The 21,789-nt window shown below is 41.5% G+C and overlaps 1 protein-coding gene and 1 non-coding gene across 2 annotated transcripts in view; one reads left to right on the top strand and one right to left on the bottom strand.

The window, feature by feature from the left end:
* Positions 1-21,789, top strand: part of DOCK2 (dedicator of cytokinesis 2) — a 445,944-nt gene that overhangs the window by 262,449 nt on the left and 161,706 nt on the right. The window lies entirely within an intron of this gene.
* Positions 846-976, bottom strand: LOC114007791 (small nucleolar RNA SNORA38). The gene has a single exon (XR_003549379.1). It is a non-coding gene; the product is annotated as a small nucleolar RNA SNORA38 (small nucleolar RNA).

Below are 21,789 nucleotides of genomic sequence, written 5' to 3'. Positions count from 1 at the left end.
TTGTGACATTTGGTATTGTGAATGTGCCCCGCTCCAAGTTACAACACGAGCCAGGGTAGGAATGAATAGAGAAATGAAGGCAAATAGATCTCCACTACTAGCAAGCAACATTTCCTAAAAGCATGCACATCCTGGAGGGTGCTTTTGTCTTTCCATGAAAACCAGCAATATATTGCAAGGTGCACCCATGGCCAGTGCTGCAAAACTAAGGATACGACGAAATGATGTCTGTCATCATCCCTCATTTTACAGGTCTCCATTTGTTGTGATGTCTGTGATGGCATTTCACCTTGAAAACAGCCTGAGGCATTATCCCCATTTTATAGATGAGAAAGCAGGTTCAGAAAAATTAGGAGACTTGTCCAAGGTCACAGGACGTGGCTCTGGAAGGGTGCTACCATCCGGTGCTGTTTCTGTCATAACTGCCGCCCTAGAGTGATTGTGAGGCAGGGTGAGCCTGCCTTCAGTAGCTGATGTGAGGGGTCTGGGGGTAATTGCCTCACCTTTGCTAGGTCTGCACCACCGAATCCCCTATTCTTTATCAGAGCTCAGACTTGGTGTGCTATTCAATATGGGAGCCACGTATCACATGAAGCTATTTGAATTTAAATTAATTAAAATTCAGTACAGTTAAGAATTCAGTTTCTGATTTCACTAGCGGCCTTTCAAGTGTTGAGGGCTGAACTCACAGGTGGCTACCACCTTGGACAGCACAACACGTGTTCTTCTATTGAATAGGGTGGGATCAGAGTGATTACGGGAATAAGGCCAGTGACATACATATTTAGATTTTATTTCAGGACAGTGTTTCAGTTTGCAATGGCATATTTTTTGGGGGATGCAGTCTATGTAGGAAGGTTGATCTTGAGCCTACAGGGAGCAATGCTGGCCCTAGAATCTTCAGATCCACGTTTCTTTGCCTCCATTTCTTCCATGTTCAAACGCAGGAAACTGCAGACACGTCTATGTAGGAGGCTACAATGAACTTTAAAAACAGAACAAACGAACAAACAAAAAAACGAAGTTTTGGATTTTTTAAGGAACAAGGTCTCAGTCAGCTACCAGGCTGTGCTGCCGGGAGTATTTCCATTTCATGGATGAGGAAACAGAGGTTTAGTTACTCAACCAACATGTGCATCTTCTAAGTAGCAGAGCAAGGATTCAAACTCGAATTTGCTTTCCAAACTTAGACACTGCTCTACACTGAAGTTCTTACCAATAAGAACTTTGTTTCTACCTCAAAGTCAATGTGACTTTGAATAATACACTCCAAGGTCAACTATAAGAACTATTGCCATTGCGATTTGAAACTTTCAGAATGATCTGGGTGGGTAAACAATAGCAGACCTTCCTAGGACACACCTTACACTAAATATCATCCAGTCCTTTCTTTGGGCTTAATCCTCCTACCAGCTTTTTCCTGGTCACACAATTGATTCTCTGTGCAGTTTGAGCCGCTCAATTTTGGCACTATATTGATTTTTTAATGACTGTTTCAGTCACCAGGGTGCCTTTCTCTTACACTTGGAACAGGTTTGCCGTGGAATAGTGGTGATGACACTTAATGTTTTCTCTTAATGGCACCAAAGGCAGGCTTGTCTCCCTATCCGTGGCCTGGTGTTAGCTGAGCCGTATGTTCTCACGACACATGTTCATGGCCCAGATGGCTCTCTGAGCTCTAGATAATTAGAATCACAAATCCAGATCCCAAGTCTGTCCATTTACAAGAGAGAGGAGAGTCACCAGGCAGGCATTTCATGTTGGAAATGGCCACCCAAGAGAAGCAGGACATTGCTCTGAGAAAGTTGCTCCATGGAATATGTGAGGAAAATGTCTTTTGAGCTTGAAATTATGTAGGGAAGGTCACTACAAAGTCATTTAAAACTGCATCTCAAGACACTTTGATGGCAAAGGACCTGTCCCTCCCTGCTGATTTATTGCTTACTCTTTTAACTTTTTAAAAAAGATCAGCAGATTGATTGTGCTGCCTATGGTTGGAGACGTGCGTGCCTTTTCTTAGGCCTGATTCATAAAACATCACTGACCCGTTTTTGGCATGCTTTCCCCGTGCCTGGAGAGCTCCTCTGAGGTTCACAGTGCTCACTGTTCAGCACTGAGTGAAAACAGAATGCCACACCACAGCAGATAACCCAGCAAGGGGCGTGACTGCACAGTCCTCAAACGGACCCACTGCACCGCTCGCTACGAGACTGAGGGAGGCAGAGAGGCTATTTCCAGTGGGTTTGAACTGATGACAATGAGGGTCTTTTTTTAAGTTGAGCAACGGCAGGTCCCACCACCCTCTGGACTGACAGGCTCTCTCCAGCCTGCCCAGTTGGTTTGCCATCCAGGATGGCATTACCATACACCCCTGAGCACAGTCTTCACAAGGAACGATTTCTGAGCTCTTCATACTTCATGTATCTGGTATGTGAGTCTCCTGGAGGTGGGAATGACCAACAGAACTCGCAGGTTCCTCCAAGGAGCCCAGGAATCGCATTTCTACTTTTGTGGCTGCTCGTTGACCAACCAGCAGGCGGCTGTGGTTCTGGCTGCTAAACTTCAATGATTTCATTTCTTGTATTGGTTTATTCCCTTATTTGTGTTTTTATTACATTTTATTTGTTATTCACAAAATGGTCCCTAGCCTTTCAGGTAAGTGTATGTGCTATGCTTGGAAACTGGGGATTGGGGGGGGGGAAAAAGATTAATTGAAGAGTTTTGTGCCTTTTTCAGGTTCTTATTAAGCTCTGCTGCATTCTGCACACACACCAGTCTTGTACAAACAGCTGTTTATTAGAGAACCTTCTCTTCACTTCCCTTTTCATGGCATGGCATACACAAGACATCAGAGCCAGTGGAGCTTTGAGAAGCGAGAGCTGTTCTCACTACATTTAGCTGCCCATAAAATTGCCCTCTGCGTGCAGACTAGGGGATGTTTGATGTGGCCAGTGACATTTTTCCAAGTCTGTTTATTACCTGCTGGTGAGAGTTCCTCTGAGACAATTTGAGATAAAACTTTAGGAGTAATTATGTTTTATGAGGACACGATGCCCTTCAGGCTTAATTTCACACGATGTTAAATCAATGCTCATAGTCCGTTCTTTTCAGTCTGTGTTCAAGTTAAAGGGCACAATATTAAAGTTTTCTATAATTACTCAAGAAGTTGGTGTCACACAAATGGTAAAAATTGACTTGAAACCCTTTGTGGGGTTGTGCAAAACCAACCTAAGATTGGTAGTCTTGGGTTACCAATTCCTATCTACAGGTTCCCTGGGAAGTCGAGATACCAAGAAAGGAAATAAAAGAATGGAAATGTTTTCTGATCAGCCACTGGGGAAAATAACATCTCACCATCTTCACTACTAAAGTCCCATGGGGTTGTTAAATGTCTTTTTGCTTTCATTTCCATAATATGTTCTGAGTTGAAATCGTCTTCTCTGGAATGATGTTATCATCCAAGAACTCCGATGACTGAGGGCTGGGCTACTTGGGTTCCTAGGCACGTCAGACTGCAGAATAACTAAGCACTTTCCTCTTTTCTAAAATGGCATCTACTGAAAGGCTCTGGATGACATGGTAGACCCTTTGTATGAGAAGAGGACAGCAATTAGTTTTAATTCTGCCCCGGTGGTTTTTGTTTTGTGTTTTAGTTGTAGGTCAGGCCATTATTCATTTTTTTTTATTAGAAAATATATTCCTTCTTTGGCTTCAGGGTGGCTCATATTTGTATGCCCTTTTCATTGTGTTCTGTTGACTTTCAAGATTGTTGTTCTACTTGCAAAGGGTCTCAAAGGTTCTTAGCCACACACAAATTCACCTTTTGGTGTGTGTATGAGTATGTGCGTGCACATACATGTGCTCATTTGTGTTGTCTTTGAGTCTTGCTGAGCCATCCATATTCTTGTCTACTTTAATAGTTACTCCAATATGTAATTCTCGCTGTTCACTTAAACTCATCACATCATAACCAGAGTTCTTTATTGTGCCCCTGTGTGGTGGAGTGTGTGTGTATTTATTCATTTGCAATGCATGATATCCATAACGTGTAAGGTAGTATGGAAATGGAGGGTCCAGTTTATCTCCCAGTGCCACTTATTTTTTGGTAAAGGAAGAAAACCAAAAGCAGTAGTAGTAGTGGCAGGAGCAGCCATATAACCAGTGTTGAGGGTTTTTTCTGTAGGAAGTACTTCTTTTTTTATTCTTTCAACCAACTCATTTGAATAGATTGCTTAATTAGCATTTATTGTTTGTAAAATTCCTTGTCCAGAAGTAACATTTTAGGGCCTGCAGTTTTGAAGAAAGACAATTTAATGGGTGATAATCTTGTATAGAATTTTCAAATTGATTTCTTGGTAGTAAATTGTTCCTCAATTGTAGTGGCTTCTCAAGTCTCATTAGACACCATAGCTGCTTTCTCAATGCATTCATAACCATTAAAATGTTGTCTCCAGTTTCCTGTCATTCGAAACAGGCCATAACTCCAGGCACAAACATTTAAAGGACAACTATACTTTCACAATTTCATTAGCGTACTAGGAGAGTCAGAATGTGCTGTTGAGGTTTATAGAGCTTTGCAGTTCCTGATGGAAACTATTTGGCTCTACTCATCCCAAGAGTAGAGATAACCTTTCTCTTTGTGCACAGAGTTGTTTCATTGAAATTCCACTCTGCCCAAGTCTTATTTATCAGCCTGATATATGGCTAGGACTGTGTAGAGACTGCCTCGAACCTGTGTGCAATTTGCCGGCAGTCTTCTTTCCCCAGCAATACCCTGGGAATAGAAAGCTCATTGCCAAGGAAACTCTCTGGCAGTAGAGAACCGTTTGGTCCTATTTTCAACTGACTTCTTTACTCTTTAGAAGATGATATTTAGAAGACATATTACTTGAAAGGAGTCCTAGAAAATTTAAAGTAAAGCAGAAATAAAAATAAACAAACATACTGAAATTCTCTGTGATATTTGCAGGAGTATGTATGCTTTTGGCTTTCCGGTAGTGAGTAGTTATGAACACGGCTATTTCAAAGTGTGTGGGGATAGTGTGATCTTATCGCCACTGCTTAGACATATTCCAGTCAAATAAGGTTTAAAAATGAAGTTACTTGTTTAATACCCTCATTTTTATCAATGAGGGATAAATACTGAGATATTATAATAACAAACTCTATGTCAATCCCATTTAAGAACGTTTTGTGTGTTGTGCAAGAGGCTTTAGGATCTTCAGTATCTTTTTTTAATCTTCAGTCTTGGCTGCCAAACTGATGAAGTAGGTGGAGTCATGTTCATTTCTAAAGATGAGGAAATAGATTCAGAAAACTCAAGCCTCTTAACCTGTAACAGGCCAGTGGCAGGCTTGGGTCAACACTCTAGGTTTACTAAGATGACAAATTAAGAAAATAATAATAATTTAAAAAAATAAAATTATTATTATTTTTTTCATTGGACCAGAGAGAGAGAGGGAAAATGAAAAAGCAAGCCACCAGGTCCAGGACTTGAACTGCAATCAGCCATGTGGGAGTCCAGGGCCTTAACCACCATGCCACCTGATGGCCCCTAAATGAACCATTCTTTAAATTTTTTTTAAATGCACTTTCCACCAAGGCTTTCAAATGAAGACATAAAATGTATGCTCCATTCCTCAGAAGCCCATTCTGAAGACAACCCTTCAAAGCAAGCCTTTCTGACCCGTTTAAATTAAAGTTTATTTTTATTCATTTATATATAGAGAGATAAAGATAAAGAGAGAGAGAGAGGTAGAGAGAGAGAGAGAGAGAGAGAAAAAAAAGGAAGAAAGAAAAGAAGAAAGAAAGAAAGAAGGAAGGAAGGGAGGGAGAAAGGGAGGGGGGAAGGAAGGAAGGAAGGAAGGAAGGAAGGAAGGAAGGAAGGAAGGAAGGAAGGAAGGAAGAAAGGAAGGAAAGAAACTAGATACCCTTGACAGGGTCTCACCATACGGTGATTCTTCCTTCAGTCTCTCAGTCAGCCAAGGTCATGGACACACGCAGGTGTGTTCAGATCAACCTGATATGCATACTTGGGCCTCCTGGGTGGCTCCAATATCATGTAGTGGCACTAGTGGCACCCTACTGCCCGCCTGCATCACCATGGCTCTGCCCCTTTCTAACTCTTTGATCAGCCATGTAAATAGCTTTCTCTTATTAAAGTTTTCTTAGATTAACCTCACTGATTCCTTTCAGCAAAAAGAAAATATTTTAGAGTTCCTAATGTCAATTGATCTAGTTCATGTAACTAATATTCAGCCTCTCAAATGTTTTCATGATTTTGGCTTAATTCTAGATTTACCTAACTCTATTGAGAAATTATTTGAGAGGTTGGCAGAGCTCTCTCACACACATACAAAGTTAGGGATTGAGCAGATTATTTTTTTCACTAATATTCACCATCTAGCTCGGTCTTCAACATTTAAAGAAAATTATCATATTCAATTCAACCATATTGAAACATCAAGGGCCAATGAGCAAAGTGTATTCCTAAGGAGTCTACACATGGAACTTGATGATATACCAAAAAGCAGGCTGGTAAATAAATAAGAGAAATGCAAGTGTGAGATTGGTAATTAAGAATTTAATCCACACAATTGGATTAAACTTAGAATTTGGTTTAGAAAAATAGCCTATCAGGGCAAATCTTATCTAGCTCTTTAAAAATTTTATGCAAAAACAGTCTAAGATTATGAGAAATATGTCACACTAGAGCAGAAATGTTTTAAAAGTTTTCAGATTTTCTTTCTCATTTTTTCATGTTCATCCTCAAATATAGTATGAGAATTATTGGGGAAGAATAGAAGGTTGCCCAGGCAGTTAGTGAGAATTCAAGCTGGAGTCGGGGTATTCCAAGCTCCCATGTTTTACTCCACCAAGTTGAGGGATAAGCTACTTCAATTCTGAGAATAGAGTCCTCTAAGGGTGGGACCCATTCTAAATAAGCTGCTTTCCTCCTAGATGTGGGGCAAAAGAATTCTATTGGGTCATCAGAAAAGTCGTGATGAATTTTTTCATAGAAAAATATGTCATGACTTTTCTGATGAACCAATAGGTGTGTCGTCAAGCAGGAGCCTATTATTTATGACCCTGGTGTCCACGTGTATGGATCTAAGGTTAGAACTTTTTGTTAATGTGTATTTGGTTATACCAGGCTCCTGGGCTCTTCCAATTATCCCAGTTCTAGTACTGAAGAAACCCTGGCATGAGACCAATGAACTTAGAGGTGAAAGCAGATAGCAAAGTGGTTAAGGCCATGGACTCTAGAACTTGGGTTGAACTATCGCTCTGCCATGCCTCAGTTCCCTAATCTATAGAAGAGAAGATGATAGTACTTCTTTTGAAGGATTTTTAGATGGTCAAACAAATAATGTGCTTAGAATAGTACTCGGCACACAGTGGGTACCAGGGTAGGGGTTGTTAAATAACATTTCAATGTGTGGGATATTGCTTTTAACAGCAATTCCTAGTATTTGGAGCCCCTTCATGTGCTAGGTTATCAGTCCAAGAATTTAGCATATAGTAAGTTAATTAATATTGAGGTATATGTACAGAGTATACAATTATTATCTCTATGTTCAGTTGAGAAGACTGAGGTGTAGAGATGTTAGCCATATGCCCAGGCCACACAGCTAGTAGGTAACGCGGCCCGGATTTGAAATCAGGCAACAGTGTTTGGAACCCATGCTCTTAACCACTATGCTATAAAGAGAGTTAAGCAGCCTCTGTTCTTTCTCTTCCAAATCCAAGATTGAGTTTGCTCATCCCAAATGTTCTGGGTCCCTACAGGTCTGAGGCAGAGGATGGACATATGTATAGTCCCTTTGTCACCCACAGCTTCACACATAACGCTGGTGCTGACATAGGGTCAAGCCATCAAATCACAGCATTTCCTTGGACTACAGACTTATTAGGGAAGGAAAATTCATAGCAAATTCAGTGGAGATTCTAGGTGCTTCTTACCACCACTTTTCAGTTATCATCACCAGTGTTGACTCCACAACAGATCATAAGCCCTCATTTATACAGTTGGTAATCTCCCACAATACCTACGAATGTGGACACTGTGGTTCTATAACTATCAGTGAATGCATTGATTCCACTTGTTTTGTGCCCTGGACACCAGCAGTTCTCATTGAATTTTCCAGCAGTCAAGGTATGGATTAGAGATTTTTCCAGCAGTCAAGGTAGGGGTTCTAGAGTTTCCTTTGGTGTAAAGTTCAAGTGCTGGGGCATCCTAACGCCTATGCATATCAGTAGGACAAATTACTTGATATGAAATCACCGGATCTTTTTTGGACTGCAAAGAAAGTTCTTAAACTGAGGGGAGAGTCTGCTGATCATATTTTAGTTCCAATCAGGAGAATTGTAGGATAAAATGAAAACTGAACGTTGTTTGTTGATGATTATTTAATTGCTGACTTGCTTACTTTTTCTTTTTTTGGGGGGAGAGGTTTTTGCTATAGGGCACATGCGCTCGCCAGAAAAACAGAGAGAGACAGAGAGATAGAAAGCAAGAAATCACCCCCCGGGGGAGATGGCCATGCTGCAATCCCTTCTCCTCCATTCTCCTCTCGGGATCCTGGGCATGTACGTATACGCGCCCAGTGTGAGTTCTAATCCACCGGGTCCGGGACTTGAACGGAGGTCGACTACATGGGAGTCCAGCAACATAGCCATTACGCTAACTGCTGGTCCCTTGCTTGCTTTTTTGTTGATTGTGAAACATTAGAAAGTTCCAAAGAATCAGACGTGTGTAAAAAGAGAAGTGAAAAGAGAGACTGCATACACAGGGTAGACCCACAGGGAAAATAGCTGAAGATGAATAGAAGTCATAATGCCACACTCAGAAAGAAGGGCCTTTTTCTGGGCATGCCATGTAGAAAATGATGACCTTGCAGTGGAGAGATAAGATTGGTAATTAAGAAGGAGTTATTGTGATAAAGCTGGTCTTTCCTTTCCACTGATATCTCATCTGGAAACTGAAATGGGCCATTAAATAAAGGATGGTGCCACATTTCAAGGTAGAGGAACTTACGAACTATCAAAACTAGGATTAAAAAAGGAACTCTGAGCTCGTGTGTGCTCTCTATGAAAGAATTCTGCCTTTCAGCAAGGAAAGGTGTTTAGCTGGCATCTGAGGATTAGCATAAGCTTCTGACATTCTACCCTTCATTTCTTGGAGAAAAAGTCCAAACCTTAGATATTAGAATTTGAAAGCTTAAAAATATCCCATCTCTTTTGGATGGCATTTGTCACTATCTATTAATTTAAAAAAAAAAAACATGTATCCATACATGCTCCGTGTCTAAGGAGCCCACACATCCTGGTTTGCCAGAGACAGAATCTTAGCTTCTACCTGTTGTATTGGTATGATGATTGATATCTGTCAAATGTGTTCTAGTTTGAATGAAAAATTATTTTCTGCCTAAAATCCAGAGATTGCTTTGCTAAATATCTGACCTAGAAGAGCACACACATGTGTTACAAGGAAGCTGTTGTAACAAATGTTCACAAATGACATCACTCATTAGAAAAAATGCCCACTAGAAGAAAAGCCAAAGGTCAACAGAATATTCATCCCAAGGAACACAATCTTGCAATTAAAAGGCTACAATAGATCTGCATGTACTGAAATAGATAAATCTCTTAGCTATATCTTAAGGGAAAACAAATCTGATATGAAAATGTTTAACTTATTTAAAAAATGCAAACTAAGCCAGGCAGTAGCATGGTGGTCAAGGTGGCTAAATCCCACCTGGTCAACTGAGTGGTTCAAGTTCTGGACCTGGCAGCTTAAAAAACAAACCAGACACAATGTGTGCCCAAAATCCCAAAAGGAGAAATGGAGGAAAGGGGATTTCAGCATGACTATCCCCCATGGGTGGTGTTTTCTCACTCTCTCGCTCTGTCTCTCTCTAGTGAGTATATGTACCTTCTAGTACATAAAAATAAATAAATAAATAAATAAATAAATAAATAAATAAATAAATAAATAAATAAATAAATAAATAAATAAATAAATAAATATAAAAATAAATAAATAAATAAATAAATAAATAAATAAATAAATAAATAAATAAATAAGCAAACCAATTTAAAATAGATTTTAGGGGCACAGATATGAGTATATAAGATAGAGATGTGAAAAGACATTCACTAAGCTATATAGTAACAAGAGTTATGTTGACTAGAAGTGATAGATTGGGAAGTCAACCAGCGACACAATGGTAATGCAACTGGATCGACTTGGGAAAGGCCCTGGGTTCACATCCCGGGCCCTTCCTGAGCATGCTGGCTGTGCTTGTGGTCTGTGCTGGCTGATGCTAGGCTAGTGGCATGAGGGTCCTGTTGGAGTTACTTGTCTCTAAGTCTCTGTCTGTCCTCGTGTGCCTTTTTCTCACAACAAACAAGATATTTTTAAAAAAAGAAATGATAGGTTGGGATTTCATATGGTGGTCAAGGATGACTTTAACTGTAATAGTTCAACTTTTTCCAAGGACACTATATCTAATATTGGTTGTAAAAATTAATCATTCATTTATTATTTTTTGTAATAGGGTGTATGTTTACCAGAGACAGAGAGGGAAATTGAGATATCACCCCTTTTGGGGATAGACATGCCACAGTCCCTTCTCCATTCTCCTCTTGGGATTTTGGGCATGCACACACACACTTGTATATGTACAATGTGTTTGCCAAGCCACTGGGTCCAGGACTTGAACGGCATAGTTGACCATGTGGGATCCACGTGCCCTAACCACTGCTCCATCTGGCTGACCCAATCATTTATTTTCATTGAACACTTAATATAGGGTTTCAAAGATGCTGCTGCTCAACTCATTGTTTTGAATTGACCTAACAAGACACCAAGAATCTGCATCAGTTTTCCAGGGTCACGTCGTTAACATGGGTAGGACACGGGGCTAGATGGGTCTCCTGATACCTCGTTTCTTATTCAGTGACTGCACAGTGCTCTTCTCAAAGGTTTATCAAGATTTATCAAGTTCACTCCATGTAAATGAATGACTGGACACAGACTCAAGCATTGCTCATTGAATTTTGCTTCCTCCAAAGCCCAAGAAGGTAACAACCAGGGCTGCTGAGCCATCAGTGCACCCTGGGCTGGCAGCCACTGGATTTACTCTCTGGAGCCTGCTGTCTGGCTTTTTTTTTTTTTTGCTTCAAGTCTTTGTATTAATTTGATGTGGACATTAAAGGTTTGAAGAAGTGATGAGTGGAGGGTGAGTAGCATTTTCTTGGCATGTATTTATTGTAATTACTCTGGGGTCTTTCGCTTGGTTTGTGCTATACTCTTTCTCCCAGGTAAGCCACACACAGTTCTTCAAGCCCCAGAGAAACCTGCTAATAGGGAGGCAATTGGAGACAGCCAAACCATGATTCCTCCCTGGAGTATTTGCATGTTAACAGAAATCAGGACCTGAAGTTAAATTTGATGATGCCTTAAAGGTGTAAGCTTAGACTTTAACCAGCAGATTAGTATTTGGAAAAAGAATTAGTGGAAAGGATTTTACTAAACTTCTTTTTTTTCTCTTAATTTTCCTAGAATTACCCTGAGTGACTACTTTCTTTTAATTACCAATACACATCCCATTGGTAATTGTCACCGATGTTGTTGAATTTAGAACCCAGCACTTTTACATGGGCTATGTCATTTAATTCAAAAAACAACTTTGGAAGGTAGAGATTGTTCTTATCAGCACTGAATAGACAAAGAAACACAAAAACTAGCTTACTGATATTTTGCAACTTGGGGAGGATTACAGAGTAGGAGACAGAGCTGGGTTTGAACCCAGGCAGTCTGACTTCAGAGCCTCAGCTTTTCTCTCCACCAAGCCGAAACAATCGTTATGCAGTTATTATGATTGTACAAACTATAATGTAATACTATAAAATATAATATTATGTAAGATATAATTATATGAAATTAGCTGTGTGAATACTCATTTGCAACCTTCAAGTTAGTAACACCAGTGGGAAGGGAAAAACACTTTCTCAGAGGATTGTCTGATGAATGGAGGGGTGTGGTGAAGTTTATAAGGTGCTCCCTGATCCCTCCCCCAACTCATTCCTTCTTGACTCAATCATCTGTTGGCTGGCACTCATACTTAGGAGATAAATGCAACCCCAAACCTCATCATTCACACCTCCCACGAGATCACACGTCACTTACTAAGTAACTGATGGGTTTGGTAGAAGTCATGGCTGTAGCTGGGCTGAAGAATTCCACTTATGTCAATAAAGGTGATAGCTCAGCCTCAGTGGCAGATGATGGACAGCGTAACCCTTGAGAAAGCATCAGCTCTGCTCTCCTTCCCCACTCTGAAGGCTTAATTTATGCCTGAGATGTGGCCCTTTCTTTGGGTTTACAGAGAAGCCTGAGCACTGAATGGCTGAGCTTATCATGATCTGTGTGGAAGGCCCTTCTCATCTGCCTGACCTCCACCCAAGGACATCTGGAGCTCCTCCAAGCCCAGTTGCAGGAAATAATATGAGAGATTGGCAACTTATGGTCAAAGTATATAGTTATACAGTTTGTTAAATGAGCAAAATTCATTTTGTTAGGTCTTCCCTCAGTCCAGAGAGACAATTCCCTAATTACCTTTGCCAAAATATTATTTAACTTGTTTTCCACTTCTTTCTTTTTTAAAAAATTATTTAATTTTATTTTTTATTGTTATTCTTCAATTTGACCAGAGAGAAACACAGAGAGATAGAAAGAGATAGCTTGAAAGCAAGCTGCTAGGTCCGGGACTCAGACTGTGGTCAGCCATGTGGGAGTCCAGTGCCCCAATCACCACACCACCTGCTGGCCCCTATTTTCTACTTCTTTCTACAAATGCTTGAGAGTTGTCCTGAGCCAATCTGTCTTCCATAATGGAAAAGCACGGAGGGTGGTGGTCAATGGAAACAGAGGCAATGTAAACCTAGAAGAACCTCCAGGGTGAGGAAAGTACTCAGTAAATCACGTTTAAGAACTAAGTCTGATTATTACTCCTGATGTCATATTTTGCATTAAAACATTCCAGATCATCATTTCCTAATGAGAAACACTGCTCAATATTTACTTTTCTTTGTTCATATGTTTTTGTTCTTTCTTAGCATAAAGTTTTGAGAGACTTTCTAGAAATATCCATGGGTCCATATTTTTGAGTTACTGAGAATTGTTATAATATTCTTTAAAGATAAGGACTATATTCAAGTCAAATTTTCCCAAACATATTCCATGAAACACCAGGCCCATGATCAGCAATTCTGTAGTCAAATACTTGGGAATGCTCTCTCTTTTCATCACTCTGACAAGTCCTACAACCAGTAAAGATTTCTGTTTAATTTTCTTTAACCTAGTGTCTTCCATTCTCACTTTGCCAAAGAGCCTTTATGTAGCTGTGGAGGAGAAGTGCTCTGGAGAAGCCATTATGGGAGCTGGGATTACATCCCAGGAGAACATTGTAATGGTTGCTTTCTCAAGGATGAGGGCCTACCATTCAGAACAGCCTGGAAACAGTATTAGTGACAATCTTTTCTCTGAGATCTTAACTGAACTTTTAAGTTTCTCAAGTGCACAACCACAATATTTTCTCCCTTTCTTGGAAGGAAGATACTGATACTGGGCCAGCCCCTGGAGAGTGAAAAGACAAAAAAAAAAAAAAAAAAAAAAAGCCCCTGAAGGTGAGAATTAACTTTTATTTGTGTCTGTCAGAATGTCATGTATATACTAGCACTGGGCAAGTATTATTTAAGAGCTTTTCTTTAACCCAAATGACCCCTTTTCTGTTAACTTCCTCTCATTTTCTCTTTGGCTTTTTAATGCCATTCTACTTTGGAGAGAGATTGTTAATATACATTGCGGTAATCTCGCTCTTCAGTATTTGCATAGCTGAGATGAAGCTTTTGAAAGAAGCGTTCCAGAAAAATTGCTATGCAACATCCACCTTGCCTAAGGTTTGACTGCTCCCAGAGAATGAATCTTCCCATTTTACAGATGAAGTGGAGGCTCAGAGAAGATAAGATCCATCTAATTTATGCATGTAGAACCATGGTAATATTCACCTGGACTACCAAGAAATAAAGCAAATAAACAAAAGTAATGTAAATAATGTTAATGAAAGAGTTGGAAGATCTGAAACTCCTTCACCTTGTACAGTGTAGAGCTTTCTTAACACCCTTGGTATGGTGTCTAGTCTGGGTGGGTCTGGTACATTTAATATTGTAGTAAGACAGTAAGCCCTTACCTTCATAACAATAGCAGTGAGAAAGGACTGGGGATTTTTCAATTTATAGTGTATCACCTACATTATCTTCCTAGGCTGGTGGAATTTCCTCATTTTACAGATATGTAGTACTCAGAGAGGTTAAGTGATGTGTTTATAGTCACACAGCTCATCAATAGCAAAGCTGGAGCCAGATCCTAACCATTGTATCTCCCCTAAATTGTGCTGTCTCATCCACAGAGCTCTTCAGCAAAGCTGTCTGACTGGATGGAACATACCTTTTCTGAATACAGATGGTCCCCCCTTAGTGTTAGTTTGACTTACATTTTTTGACTTTACGATGGTACAAAAGCAATACGCATTCTGTGGGAGCCCTACTTCAAGTGCCCATACACTATTCTGTTTTCACTTTCAGTGCAATGTCACATAAATTAAATGGCATATTCAGCATTTTATTATGAAACAGGCTTTTCGTTAGGTGATTTTGCCCACCTACACGTTCATATAAGTGCTCTGAGCACATTTAAGGGTAGATTGGGCTAGGCTATGATATTTGGTAGGTTAGGAATATTAAGTGCACTTTTGACTTGTAATATTTTCAACTTAAAATGGATTCATGGGAACGTAAACTCATTGGAAATCAGGGAATGTCTGTATCTGATATGTTCTGTGGTTTTCAAAGGGGAATGAATCATATGCAGCTTGGAATTTGTGTGTGGAGATTGAGTAACCCCGTCATTTAACAAGTACCAATACATTGCTTACTAACAATACTAACAAATTTCCAAGCAGTTTGTTAATAGCAAGTTGTAAATTTATCTTATCAGTCTCCTAGTTAGATTTAATTTTGCTCCATCTCACAGATGTGGAAACTAAGCCCAGAGAGGCTTAATCACTCCCTGAGGATACAGCCACCCTCTACTGGAGCTGGGAATCACCCGCTGGCTCTCCAGCTCCATAGTTTGTGCTCACCTCCATGTTGGGCTCCTTCTCCTTTTACCACTTCTGTTTATGCACCTAAGGGACTGGGTAGAAAACTTGGGGTAGCGTTGATTCAGATTGAGATATTTTCTTGTACTAAACATGAGACATCTGAGCAGAAAGCTTATATGAATAGTTTTTGCTTTTTTCCTCACACTCAACGTGTATATTTTCAAAATTTCCTACAATACTTACCTGTTACTTTCATAGCAATAAAAAAGCGTACATGGAAAATTCATTATACTAGTATAGGGGTGTAGCCTTTTCCTAGGTTCTGGTCATGTATTTGGACACACACACACACACACACACACACACACGCGCACACACACAGGCACAGGGGAATTCTGAGCAGTAACTTGTCTGAAAGCCTTACTCGTTCCTTTTTGCACATTCCTTTTGTGACCTTGGGCATGTCTCTGCACCTCTTTGCACAGTTTTCTCCTCTGATGAATGGAAGTTAATACTACTGAAGGTTAGCAGGACTGAATGAGGCCTTATGAGCTTAAATGCACCATAAAAATGGGAATGACTGTTTAGAAAAAAACACATATGACATGTTTTTTACAAGTTTCCAGTCTCCATTATTTGCATAGATGTTATGCAATTTGTGTTTTGGAAAGTTTGCCAGGAAGATTTTTATCCTGTAGGTCTTAGCCAGTCAGGATGTGAGCTAGGGTGGAAGTTTTGTGGGATAAGCAATCTGCAACTCCCTTGGAGAATTCTCTAAATTTGCAAGTAGAAACATTGCAGTTGGCAAAATGGAGCTGGAGTAATAACATTTATCATTCAGGTGGAAGCTTTGTGTTCACAGAGGGCTTGGTAATTGGTAATTAGCTGAGCACCCCACCCCGCCACCAGTCTCCTCCTGCCATCCTTCCTTCCTCCCTCCCTGCCCTGTGGCGCCTCCTTGAATTCAGAGCAGAGGCACCTGCACCCTCTCACTTTTGCTCCCTACATGGTGCCTGTGAAGTCCCAGCAGGCATGGCCTAAGATGAGCAGCGCTGGGAGTGGGTTCTACCAGCTATGCCCATGAGGTCTGGTCCTGAGCTGGAATGAAATGGGATCAAGCCTAGAAAATATCAGGCTTGGGCAGGAAATCATCTTAATCTGAATAGGAAGTCTCTGCCCCCATCCTTTCCTTCTCACCTTTTCTCCCCAAAGCCTGACTGCTGCCTTGCCGGTTTCTTGGTGTCCAGTGACCCATTTTTGCTTCCTCCAACCATCCCATCAGCAAGTCACATTTCCATGTGTGCTCTCTTAAGTAGGGCGGATTTTTCTCATTCATTTGTTCCCAAGAAGAATTAGGAAACTGAGAATCCTGATGCTCTTTTGGCTGCTTCTTGGGTAGCAATTTAAGCTCTCAGTGAATGCTCATTTTATCTCTCCAGCCCCATTCAATCACGGCGAGGTTTGTTTGAAGGAACTAAGACTTCCTATTAGCAACCCCATCCTGCTTAAAAATGGAGAGTCACCTCTGCCATTACAGCAGATCTGAGAAGGGCTGACAGAGGAATAACTAACAAAACCATCTTTTCTGACCTTTTTTTCTCCTCTTTTCAATACTTTGAAGGACTCTGGCATGCTCTCTGGCCTGGCCTGTGGGCAGGTAGACATATTATCAAAGGCCACACTGCAGCTCCTTAGTTCAGGACTTCACTAGTAACTCCTTCCTCTAGAAGCTCCTAGAGTGGAAAGGGATAGCCTGGGTCCAGGTGCAATTGCTCATTTCCCATCCTCCTGGGGATGCTTCAGTCTTACCAAGCAGCTCTCAATTCTGTTTCAGACTATTTCCCTGAGTATTTAATCACATTTACTATTAGATTTTCCTCTTTCCTTTTTAGATTTTTTTTCCTCTGTGATACTTTTCTTCATTACCCTCTCCTGTCCCTCACCCCTCTGTTCTCTTTATGGAAGACCAAAAAGTTGAATGTGTAGTGAAAAGTGGGAAAATGGCCCCTATAGTAGGAGGTTGAGGGTCTGGTTCCTCTGAGCAACCCTAGCTGAGCTTCAGTTTCCTTATCTGTAGAGTGGAACATGTCATACCACCCCCAAGGAGGGGTCATTGGGATGTGCAGGAAAAACCCTAGCACAAATGGGTCATGATAAGAACTTTGTCTTGAGATGGATGCTAAACACTGCCATTGACTGCTTATATGGTCTGTGTGTAGTGGAAAGGGATAGCCTGGGTCCAGGTGCAATTGCTCATTTCCCATCCTCCTGGGGATGCTTCAGTCTTACCAAGCAGCTCTCAATTCTGTTTCAGACTATTTCCCTGAGTATTTAATCACATTTACTATTAGATTTTCCTCTTTCCTTTTTAGATTTTTTTTCCTCTGTGATACTTTTCTTCATTACCCTCTCCTGTCCCTCACCCCTCTGTTCTCTTTATGGAAGACCAAAAAGTTGAATGTGTAGTGAAAAGTGGGAAAATGGCCCCTATAGTAGGAGGTTGAGGGTCTGGTTCCTCTGAGCAACCCTAGCTGAGCTTCAGTTTCCTTATCTGTAGAGTGGAACATGTCATACCACCCCCAAGGAGGGGTCATTGGGATGTGCAGGAAAAACCCTAGCACAAATGGGTCATGATAAGAACTTTGTCTTGAGATGGATGCTAAACACTGCCATTGACTGCTTATATGGTCTGTTATATGGTCTGTGTGTGTGTGTGTGTGTGTGTGTGTGTTTAGGGGCCTTGAATTTCAGTTTCTTCATCTGTAGACCAGAGTAACCATAGCACCTATTATGTAAGGTTGAGGAGATTAAGAGGGATCACTCATGGGAAGGGTTTTCCAAGGTGCCAGACCAATATAGTGAGTCCTTTGTAAATACTATGTATTGCTGGGATTGTGATTGTCCTTGGAGATGAGCAATTCCTGGCTCCTTAAGGGAGATAGGTTCTCTTTCAGCAGGGCCTTTTTAGGCCTTGAATTTCACTTGAGACATTTGTGAAATTCCAAAAGGTGCTTTGTGAGCAACATCTCTGACTGTAACTGTCCTCCCAGGAGTTTACAGTGGCCCACATTCCTGGATGAGATGTCATCAGCTCTGGCCCATTGTCTAGCTGAGTTTAGAAAAGGGAATCCCTCTCTCATAGTCAGGTGGGATGTGCTAGGAAAACAAGGATCTGGAAAGCCAGTGAGGCCAAAGGGATCTCAGACAAGGAGACTCCACAGCTGTGGACCCAGGCCCTGCCATGGACACCACAGGGAGGCACTCACCTCATTGTCTCTCACCAGCCATAGGCAGACCTTGTCTTAATACTGTGGTTCCATCTTGCTGTTAAAGAGACATCATCCCCTTACACAGAAGGGCCCTTTTCTTCCTCTTGATGAGTGTCTACAAAATGGATCTCTTTTTTTTTTTTTTTGGAGATTTTTGCTATAGGACACGTACGCTCGCCAGAGAGACAGAGAGATAGAAAGCGAGAAATCACCCCCCAGGGGGGAATGCCACGCCGGCAATCCCTCTCCTCCATTCTCCTCTCAGGATCTTGGGCACGCACGCACACGCGCCCGGTGTGAGTTTAAGCCACCAGGTCTGGGACTTTTCAGAAGGCCCCTTTTTTTCCCTTTGGTGGGTGTCTACAAAATGGATCTCTTTTTTTTTTTTTTTGGAGATTTTTGCTATAGGACACGTACGCTCGCCAGAGAGACAGAGAGATAGAAAGCGAGAAATCACCCCCCAGGGGGGATGGCCACGCTGCAATCCCTTCTCCTCCATTCTCCTCTTGGGATCTTGGGCACACACGCACACGCGCCCGGCGTGAGTTTAAGCCACCAGGGCCGGGACTCGAACCGCAGTTGACTACGTGGGAGTCCAGCGACATAGCCATTATGCTAACTGCTGGTCCCCAAAATGGATCTCTTGTCCTCTGCTTTTCTGGACATATAAGCCCTGGCATTACTGATAACAAATAGGCCCCCTTTTCTAATTGCTTTAGTCTCAGAACAGGAGTAGTCTGCACTGATCTTCTATGAGTTCTGGTAGCTATATCTAGAGAGGGCACTGTGAACACGATGACTGAGAGAGATGAGTCTGACAGCTGCCCAGGCTGAAAGGCAGGGTCAGGATGTGGCTTCATGCTGGCCAAGGCAGGATGAACTGGGATTTAATCATAGCAAATCCCACTGGTTGCATCATGTTACATCATATATCACCCATCATACCGTGGCCTGGTGCTAGAGGGGACCTCAACAATTATTTGAAAATAAAGAAAACAGCCTCAAAGGCTTGCAGCTATATAAAGAGAGGTGAAGGCGGGCTGGGTGCCCTCATTCAACGATTAGTTATTTATTGAGCTTTTACTACGTCTCGGGCACCACACTAGAAACAGAGTGAACAAGTCAGACAATGTCCCTCTAGGTTTTCTAAAAATAAATAGAGCAGTAACAGAAATACAATTGTCAGTTGTGCTGGACAAGCGGAGAGAAGACACAAGGAAGAGAAGCAGAGTGGAAATGCAGGAGTCTACATTGGTGGCGTGGCAAAGGTTGACCTCTATGACATTTATGTTTAGAATTAAAAGATGAGGGTCAGGCAGCACTACAGTGGTAATGCAACAGCACCCACATGGGAAAGGTCTTGGGTTTAAGTCTCAGGACCTCCCTGAGAACATGAGGCACGTGTGTGTTCCTGTGATCTGGCCTGAGACTGGGGGTTTACTGAGGTGTGATGACCTTGTTGTATATGTGTGTCTGCCTTGGTCCTCTTTCTTATATAATAAATGAGTACACTTTAAAAAAAGAAAAAACTAAAGGAGCTTGCTGTGTTATCACTGGGACTAAGAGAAAACGAGAATATGAGCATTTTGGGTGGGGAACTGTCATTTGAGAAGGGTCAAGGTAGATGTTCTATCTATCTATTCTACCTATCAGCGTCAAGATAGAATATCTAGCTTGGCACTTGGAAGGACTTGAAAGAAGACTGCTGCCTGCAGAGTCATGAGAGAAGGGAGAAAAGCTTCAGATAAGTTTGGAGAGGGAGGGAGAAGCCAGATCATCTAGAGCCTTATAGACCACACAGTAAGGGATTTGAATGGTAATACAAGCAGTTCTCAAACTTGGAAATCACCTCAAACTTTAGAATCACCTGAAGGGCTCATGAAACGCAGATGGGCCTCATCCATAGAGTTTCCAGTTCTGCGAGGGGGGTCTGAGACTGCAGTTCTAAAAAGATCCCAGGTGGTACTAATGCTGCTGGTCCAGAGCCCAGACTTGGGAGAACCACTGTTCTACAGCAGTGAGCAGCCTATCAGAAAGCTGTCTCATCAAACTGACAGAACTTGGTAACTAACTGGGTGTGGAGTTAAAGGGGAAAGATATCAAAGATAATTCCAAAGGTGCCATCCTGTGTGATCTGGAAGAAAAACATGTAAGACAAATTCTTTGGCTGGAGTTGGGTGATGAGATGGTATGGCTAACAAGAATCTTCCAAGAGTTTAGTGGATGTGAGAATTCACAGATCTACATGACTTCCACACACAGGTGGTAGAGAGCATATAAATGGGGGGGTGCACAGAGGCAGGAATAAGATACTGTCAACCTTGGGTTTCAGCCAACCCCTTCCCCTGGCAGACTCAGTACCAGCCACCTTATCTGCATGTCCTACCCAAGGCTTAATATTGAGGGCAACCTCAGCCCACCAAGAGGTAGGATTACAGTTGGCCTTGCTGCCGCAGATCTCATACCTAATGGTCCCAGGTGGACCAGTTTGTTCTTGCCGCCCCCTATGCCATTTTGTAGGAGCCTGGCCTCTATTTCATACTCACTAAAGTGAAAAAAATAATTCTCTTGACCCCATGGCATTGACCAATGACAGTAGGGCCTGACCTGACACATCCAATCTCCAACTGAACAGACCAGGTCTGAATTTGCTGTGTCCTGCCCTTCAAAGGGGCTCTAAAGGCTCTGCATTCCCAAAATTCAAGTTTTTTGGCCTTAGTTCCACCAGAGCCTGGGTTCCTCTCTTCTCTATCAATCTGTGCTACTAATAGTGATTCCAAGTTATGAGGACAACCTTACTGGGCAAGATGACAAAGTCTGTGAGTGACAGGAAGCATGTTCCATCCAAAGGAGAGGCCAAGAAACCATAGAAAAGACAGTATTAGAGAGTTCTAAAGAAAGGAAAAGTTTTAGAAGAGGCAGAAAGGTCCAGATTTATCCAAACTGTTAAAAAGTATATGAAATTAGGAGAAAAAAACACACACCATGATTTGTCAACAAACATAACAACTTCATAGAGAGTAACTGTGCCAGAGTGGGTGGATGGAAGAAAACAGCAATCACAGCCTGATAATGTGCATCTAATGTTATTAGGTTAAATACCACACAAGTAACTACTCAGTGAAAATGATTAATTTTGCATATGATGCTCACTTTATAGCCTGAGTACTTCTAGTCCTGCTTGAATAGTGGAATAATTAGCAGATAACAGGACTATTAATTATGGCAAGGCTTGCTTAGAAATAGGCTGAAAGGCCAGTGATGTAGGATGATGGGTATCTATGTATGCCTTTCAACTTTGTGCCCTGAGAAGAGTAGATGAAACACTCTATGGCAACATGAGTGCACCAGTT

The sequence above is a fragment of the Tupaia chinensis genome, unplaced genomic scaffold (assembly GCF_000334495.1).
Source record: "Tupaia chinensis unplaced genomic scaffold, TupChi_1.0 Scaffold000234_1, whole genome shotgun sequence".
In the NCBI taxonomy this organism is placed as follows: domain Eukaryota; kingdom Metazoa; phylum Chordata; class Mammalia; order Scandentia; family Tupaiidae; genus Tupaia; species Tupaia belangeri.
The sequence above is the reverse complement of the archived record's forward strand: the minus strand, read 5'-3'. Positions and strand labels throughout refer to the sequence as shown.